We start from the raw sequence: 8,161 nt of genomic DNA, 5'->3' as shown, positions 1-8,161 counted from the left end.
AAATGAAGCAACACACCATGCTAATAATGAGATAATTTAACTTTTTTTTTTAGATCAACAGCTTTATTGAAAGATGAGAGAAAGGGAGGTTGGGAGGGAAGCTCAAGAGGGCAGGGGGATATAGATATAGCAAATTCACTTCTTTGTATAGCAGAAACTACCACGACATTGTAAAGCGATTATACTCCAATAAAAAAAAATAACAAGAGCAGATCCCCTTTCTTCCCACAGGTCTGGTGGTATAGGACTCAGACTCTGAGCATCCAGGTGTCCTGTGGGTAGAAGACAGGTCAGGGGTCAGATACCAGAATTTAGAACACGCCAGCAGCCGCAGGCAGCCCAGAGCAGAGGTGCGTGTCAGAGCCTGGGTTCCCCCCCCCAACCTCCCCCACAAGGAGGAGCAAACAGTGAGCTGAGGCCCTGGTGGCTCTGGGCAAGGAATCTCACCTGTGACCAAAGTCACAGGTAATTTTCAACCAATGCCAATGAGATGATTTAACACTTTAAAGATTTAATTCCTCCAAAATTAATCTGTAAGTGCAGTGTGATTTGGAAAACAGTTTTAGAAAGATTTTTTGGAGGTAAATCAATAAAATAATTCTGGAATATATTTGGTGAGTTATAAAAAGACAATTTTGGAAAATAAGCCAAAGCAATTGAAACAGTGTCACAGGATCAACTCTTTAAGCCAAGAGGGCAGGGTAGAAAATCAAGAAACAGATCTGTATATAAACGAGAATTTCTTATACGATAGAGAAATAAAATCAGAAGAAATGATGGAGTATTAGTGTTAATAAATGGCACTGAGAAATTTTCTCACTGCAAGGAGAGAAATACAATCAGATCCCCATATTATATAAAAGTAAACTCTAAATATATTTTAAAAAATCTAAAGATAAAATATAAAATGAAAAAAGAAACTGTAAGAGTATCAGGAAAGGATTTCTTGAATAAGGGTTGCAGGTCAGGCCTTCTGGGAAACAGACTCTAACACGAGATTTGTGTGGGAGCAGTTTATTGGGGTGTTCCCTCCGGGTCAACACGGATGAAGGCAGTCTTGGCCTGATTCCGTGAGGAACTCTGGAGCTGGGGGAGCCCTTCTGATTTGAACTCAAGCTTTACTCTTTGCATAGGTCAGCTGTTGGTTGCAGGTTGTCCCCAAGAAGTGGGCATGGCCCTGGGTGAGGCAGCAAGTCAAGGGCAATGCCCGTTTCCCACCTCTTCCTCTTGGCTATTGAATATAATGTTGCTCAGAATGTTGGTGTGCAAATATCTCTTCCAGATCCTGCTTTTAATTCTTTTGGATATATACTCAGTAGTGGAATTGCTGGAGCATATGGTAATTCTCCCTGATGCTGGGAAAGACTGAAGGCAAAAGGAGAAGAGGGTAGGAGGGGATGAGATGGTGAGATAGCATCACTGACCCAGTGGACATGAGTCTGAGCAAACTCTGGGAGATGGTGAAGGACAGGGAAGCCCGGTGTGCTGCGGTCCACTGGCTCGCAAAGAGCTGGACACGATGTAGTGACTGAACAGCACAGCCACGTGGTCATTGTAGTTTCATGTTTTCTGTGGCACTGTCTTACTGCTTTCCACAGGGGCTGTGCTATTCATATCCCTACTGACAGTGCACAAGGCTTCCTATTTCTCTACATTCTCCCAACACTCGTTATTTTCTTTTTGCCTTTTATTGGCAGCCATCCTAATTAGTATGAGGTGATATCCTAACTTTGATTTGCATTTTTAAGCAAGTTTTTAAAAAGTTAAGTTTTGGCCATACCCTGCCACATGTGAGATCCTAGTTCCCTGACCAGGGATAGAACCCACAACCCCTGTACTAGAACCACTAAACCACAGGAGAAGTGCCTTGATTTGCATTTTTAAAATCTAGCTTGTTTTTTAAAAGTAAAAGTTTTGTCTTTTAATTATAAAAATAGTGCATATTCATTATGGAAAATTTGGAAAGCATAGAAAATCATAGTGGGAAAAAACCTCCCTCAGAATCCTGTTACTTTAACATAATCAGTGTTAATACTTTGGTTTGTGTCTTCCCAGTTTTTTTTTTTTTCTGTCCGTATTTCCAGATGACTGGTGCTGAGTCATAACACCCCTTTGAGCAATTCAGAAAAAGACATCCTGTTCTCCAGGTGAATGCAACCCCGCACCAGGGTGTATGGCTTTTGACAAGCAGAGAACAGCTAGATTTCAGATCTCACTTGCCCCTAGGGGAGGTACATTATGCAGCGAAGCACTCATACAACCATATGTTGTAGTTTTGAATGTATCAAGAGATTTATTTTATATATATATTTTATAAATCTGAGATCATACTATTTGATAAACTATGTTTGGATAGGATAGAATTTTAGTTCATTCCTATTTATCAGTTAAATTATTTCCAAAGTTTTGAGATTATAAAATCTTGCTAGTATGACAATACTTTTTTTTTTCCCCTTCAAGAAAACTGTGTTTATTTTTATTTTTACTAACAATGTACAAACTTGTTGACCACTCTGCAACACTGCATATTAGTAAATTTTAAATCTTTTGGAGACTGTAAATTATGTGTTCACCTTATTAATATTGAAGTTTGGTATATGTGGCCATTTTTTTTTTCTTTTTCCTGTTACTTGCTGTACGTTTGATATGACAATACTTGCACATGAATCTTTGTGCTTAGAATTATGTCTTTATGATAAAGTCCCTAGAAATTGCCTTGAAAACTAAATTAATGAGTGCTTATTATTATGTGCCTTAGACTGTACTTAGGAAAATGTAAAGAGATAGAGATGTACAATTCTCATTCCAAACCAATGATCTAGGTACTGTGATAGTTATTTTTAAATAGAAAGTTGAGGCACAACAAGAAATGAATGAGTACTTATTAAACTTCTTTGATGCAGGTCACAAAGCTGGGAAGCAGTTGAGCTGGGTTTTGACATGACTGTCAGCTGCATCTGCTCCAGAGCCCCTAACATGCTATGGCGATTTGCTTTAAAAGAGAAGACAGATGGTTTTGAGAAGAGTTTTAATAATTAATAAGCCTCATATCATCAGTGGAGTAGACCCTGACCACTTGACAAATTTCCTTAGGAGAAAAGATCATTCAAAAGCAAAGTGTATTTATTAAGATATTTGGTAGAAAAAAGAATTTGATGGGTTGATTAATATTCTAATAGGATATACATTGTTCACTTTTGAGTTCCTTTTAAGGAAAACAACTTTAGAGAGTAATTTAAATTTAGATTTAATTTGACTGCAAATGATAATGTCTTCATCCTTTTTTTAGTTTCCAAGGTTTCTGGGTCAATGAAGGGATCATTTTGATGTCCTCATCTCAGAGTGCTCACTTCCCTATGCTACACCTAAACTTCTGTTTTTTATTAAAGGTGATACGCTTTGCCCATTTCCTCAATGAGATGTGAAGATATGGACTACAGTCTCAAGAGCTGTGTGAAAGAAGAGTATGTGAAAGTGTGGGTATTAGTAAGATACTACTCTTCTTTTTTCATATGATCGTGGATTTTTGGTATTTTAAATATTTAATGATTTGAGAAATGTATAATAGAATATAAGACATAATTACATTTTTAAGTGGGACTAAAGGAGGTGACTCTTGAGAAACCTGTATGCAGGTCAGGAAGCAACAGTTAGAACTGGACACGGAACAACAGACTGGTTCCAAATAGGAAAAGGAGTACGTCAAGGCTGTATATTGTCATCCTGCTTATTTAACTTGTATGCAGAGTACATCATGAGAAACGCTGGGCTGGAGGAAGCACAAGCTGGAATCAAGATTGCCGGGAGAAATATCAATAACCTCAGATATGCAGATGACACCACCCTTATGGCAGAAAGTGAAGAGGAACTCAAAAGCCTCTTGATGAAAATAAAAGAGAAGAGTGAAAAAGTTGGCTTAAAGCTCAACATTCAGAAAACTAAGATCATGGCATCTGGTCCCATCACTTCTTGGGAAATAGATGAGGAAACAGTGGAAACAGTGTCAGACTTTATATTTTTGGGCTCCAAAATCACTGCGATGGTGATTGCAGCCATGAAATGAAAAGACGCTTACTCCTTGGAAGGAAAGTTATGACCAACCTAGATGGCATATTCAAAAGCAGAGACATTACTTTGCCAACCAAGGTCCATCTAGTCAGGGCTATGGCTTTTCCAGTAGTCATGTATGGATGTGAGAGTTGGACTGTGAAGAAAGCTGAGTGCCAAAGAATTGACACTTTTGAACTGTAGTGTTAGAGAAGACTCTTGAGAGTCCCTTGGACTGCAAGGAAATCCAACCAGTCCATCCTAAAGGAGATCAGTCCTGGGTGTTCATTGGAAGGCCTGATGCTGAAGCTGAAACTCCAGTACTTTGGCCACCTCATGCGAAGAGTTGACTCATTGGAAAAGACTCTGATGCTGGGAGGGACTGGGGGTGGGAGGAGAAGGGGACGACAGAGGATGAGATGGCTGGATGGCATCACCGACTCGATGGACATGAGTTTGGGTAAACTCCGGGAGTTGGTGATGGACAGGGAGGCCTGGTGTGCTGCACTTCATGGGGTCGCAAAGAGTCGACCACGACTGAGTGACTGAATGGAACTGAACTGAAAAGAGGTAAGAAAAAGAAGGAAATCTTGTCTAGCTCCTGTACTTAAGAAATCTAATTTTAGTTCTTTAAAATATATAACACACCTAGAGGTATAAAAAGAAATAAAATGAGATAAATTAATGAAAAGTACAAGTTAAAAATGGTTCCTATTATGTTACTAACATATGCATTCAAATCAATGTACTTATTTCTAACTTGTTAATTACTGTAACTTGTATAGTAGTAGGCTTCAAATCAATGGCTGTTTACTGGATGCATGTTATTAAAAATGCATGTGTAAACCAGAACTCATATGTTGCCAGTGGGAATATAAATTGGTATAGCTACTTTGGAAAACTGTTTGACAGTTTTAGCTAAATGTCGTTGATATATACAGCCTGTGTGTGGTATGCATATGCACTCTCAGTTGTGCCCGACTCTTTGTGACTCCATGGACTATAGGAGTAGCCTACCAGGTGCCTGTGTCCATGCAATTTTCCAGGCAAGAATCCTGGAGCAGGTTGCCCCTTCCTTTTGCAGGGATCTTCCTGACCCAGGGATCGAACCTATGTATCTTGCATCTCCTGCATTGACAGGCAGGATCTTTACCATCTAAGTCACTAGGGAAGCCCCTGTATACAGTCTCAGTTCAGTTCAGTTGCTCAGTCATGTCTGACTGTTTGTGACCCCACGGACTGCAGCACACCAGGCTTCCCTGTCCATCACCAGTTCCTGGAGCCTCCTCAACTCATGTCCATTGCGTTGGTGATGCCATCCAACCATCTTATCCTCTGTCGTCCCCTTTCCCTCCCGCCTTCAATCTTTCCCAGCATCAGGATCTTTTCCAGTGAGTTGGTTCTTTATATCAGGTGGCCAAAGTATTCCAATGAATATTCAGGATTGATTTCCTTTAGGACAGACTGGTTGTATCTCCTTGCAGTCCAAGGAACTCTCAAGAGTCTTCTCCAACACTGCAGTTCAAAAGCATCAATTCTCTGGCACTCAGCCTTCTTCACAGTCCAACTCTCACATCTATCATCTAGGAATTTCACTTCTAGGAAAACGGGATACCTGATTATGCCAGAAAACTTAGAGAAAAGCACAAAAAAGAGAATAAAAATGAACTGTTATCCTAGTATGGAGATAGCAATTGGTACAGGTAACATTTTAAAGGAGAACCATATTTTACATACTATTTTGTAGCAGGCTTATTTTATATAATAATGGATTGTGAATGTATTTTCATTTACTAGATATTTAACAATGTTTTAAAATTCTGCCTATAATATTATAACATGGCTAACCCATAACATATTGTACTTATGCTTACTCTAATTTTGTCTTTTGGGTATTTAGGATATTTCTACTTTTTCACTATATTTAAATAACAGTGTAGTAGACATTCATATATGTGTATTTTTAGCAAATATTTGAATATTAGAATAACTTCTTAGAAGTGAAATTTCTGGTTCAAAAAGTATAAGCATTTTAGTTATTTAGACACAAATTGCTAACAATTATTGTGACTTATACTCCCTTCCATATGGCAGGATATTGTCCAACATCCACAATAGGCATAATTTTTTTTTAATTTTTGCTAAATTTATAAATAAAACAATAGTTGCCTCTCATTCTAGCTTTACTTAATATGGTTTGATGTCTTAAAATTATGGACTTAAAAAAAATAATTCTCTGTTCATCTCCTTTGATTGCTATTCTATTCTTATGTCTGTCTTATTTGTAAGAATGGTTTATAAGCAGTAGCAATCAAAATTCTTTGCTTAATACTTCAGTTGTGGATTTTTTTTTCTGTTTTATTACCAACTTTTCATACTTGAAACTCTTTTCCCAAACTAGCAAACTCTGACATCTCAGTTTTTCCCTTTGAGAAAGCAGAATTTAGGGGAAACTGTCATAACAGATAATCGGCATTAGGCACTTTCGTTGGACTTCATTTCTTACATTTTCATTTCATGTCCCTTCTCTCCTGTTTTTGGTCCCTTTTCTTTACTTTTAGGGCATAATGGAAATCTATGAATTTCGTATTTGCAGAGAGAGAACTAACATCCTTAGGTGGCTGCCAGGTGTCAGGTACGGTCCTTGATGCTCGACCACATTAACTCACGTGCGTGTTATGCGCGTGTTAAGTCGCTTCAGTCGTATCCGACTCTGCGACTCTATGGACAGTAGCCCACCAGGCTCCTCTGTCCATTGGGATTCTCCAGGCAAGAATACTGGAGTGGGTTGCCATGCCCTCCTCCAGGGAATCTTCCCAACACAGGAATTGAACCCACATCTCTTGAGTCACCTGCATTAGCAGGTGGGTTCTTTACCACTAGCACCACCAACAACCTTAACATTTTATAAGCTGAAGAAATCAAAGATCATCCAAATCATGTGTCCTTTCTTTCTTGTCTTCCTTTTAACTTTCTTACTTTCACCCTCAGCCTACTCCTTTTGAAGTCTTTTTCCATTCTTTTTTAAAAAAAGTGTTTCTCTTTATTTATTTGGCTTCACTGGGTCTTAGTTGTGGTATGTGGGATCTTTTATCTTCATTGTGGCATGCAGGGTCTTTAGTTGTGGCATGTGGGATCTAGTTCCCTGACCAGAGATGGAACCCGGGTCCCTTGCAGTGGAAGCTTGAATCTTAGCCGCTAGACTGCCAGGGAAGTCCTAAGTCTTCTCTATCTTTGTTCTGGCAGTTCCGTCCTTCCAGCTGTTAGGCCAAACCGCTCAGCATCCTCCTTGTTTTCTTTTTTATAGCCGAATATATTTGATAGAAATATTAAAATAGGGAGAGGGTGGGATGATTTGGGAGAATGGCATTGAAACATGTATAATATCATATAAGAAATGAATCTCCAGTCTAGGTTAGATGCAGGATACAGGATGCTTGGGGCTGGTGCACTGGGATGACCCAGAGGGATGGTATGGGGAGGGAGGTGGGAGGGGGTTCAGGATGGGGAACATGTGTACACCCGTGGCAGATTCATGTTGATGTATGGCAAAACCAATACAATATTGTAAAGTAATTAGCCTCCAATTAAAATAAATAAATTTAAATTAAAAAAAAGAAATATTAAAATAATCATTACAGTTCCTCTCACTGTGGAAGCCAGGGAGGGAAACCCCTTCTGTAACCAAAGTAATAATTTTTGATCATGCAACAATGCATTTTTGTTATTATGATCATAGGTAGAGACTGTATTTCAAAGCAGATTGATATAGATTTCAAAGAGGCCTGGACTTACAGAGTAAGTGAAATTTATTTAAATATAAAAGTTACCTCATATGCTGCTGGCATACTCATAGTCACAGTTTATAAATTAAAAAACTAAACTGCTAAAGTCCACTCTGAAATAGATGCATTTTCATTAATAGCTTCACTAGTTAGGTCTCTTCTTCTAAAACAGGGAGAAAGTCAGATATTTTTTAAGGAATAAACTCAGCATGTCAGCAACAAATTTCAGTTACTCCTTGTCCTCCACACTCCATATCCAGTCTTCGAGGATTCCCCTGTCAGCTCACTCCATCCACTAGCTCTGTCTCCCTGGCCCAGTCACTCTCCTC

General features: G+C 38.8%; 1 non-coding gene across 1 annotated transcript; it reads right to left on the bottom strand.

The window, feature by feature from the left end:
* Positions 1 to 352: 352 nt before the first annotated feature.
* On the bottom strand, positions 353 to 481 carry LOC138094182 (small nucleolar RNA ACA64). Its single transcript, XR_011146218.1, has one exon. It is a non-coding gene; the product is annotated as a small nucleolar RNA ACA64 (small nucleolar RNA).
* Between the last annotated feature and the right edge of the window lie 7,680 nt (positions 482 to 8,161).

The sequence above is a fragment of the Capricornis sumatraensis genome, chromosome 17 (genome assembly GCF_032405125.1).
Source record: "Capricornis sumatraensis isolate serow.1 chromosome 17, serow.2, whole genome shotgun sequence".
NCBI lineage: Eukaryota > Metazoa > Chordata > Mammalia > Artiodactyla > Bovidae > Capricornis > Capricornis sumatraensis.
The sequence above is the reverse complement of the archived record's forward strand: the minus strand, read 5'-3'. Positions and strand labels throughout refer to the sequence as shown.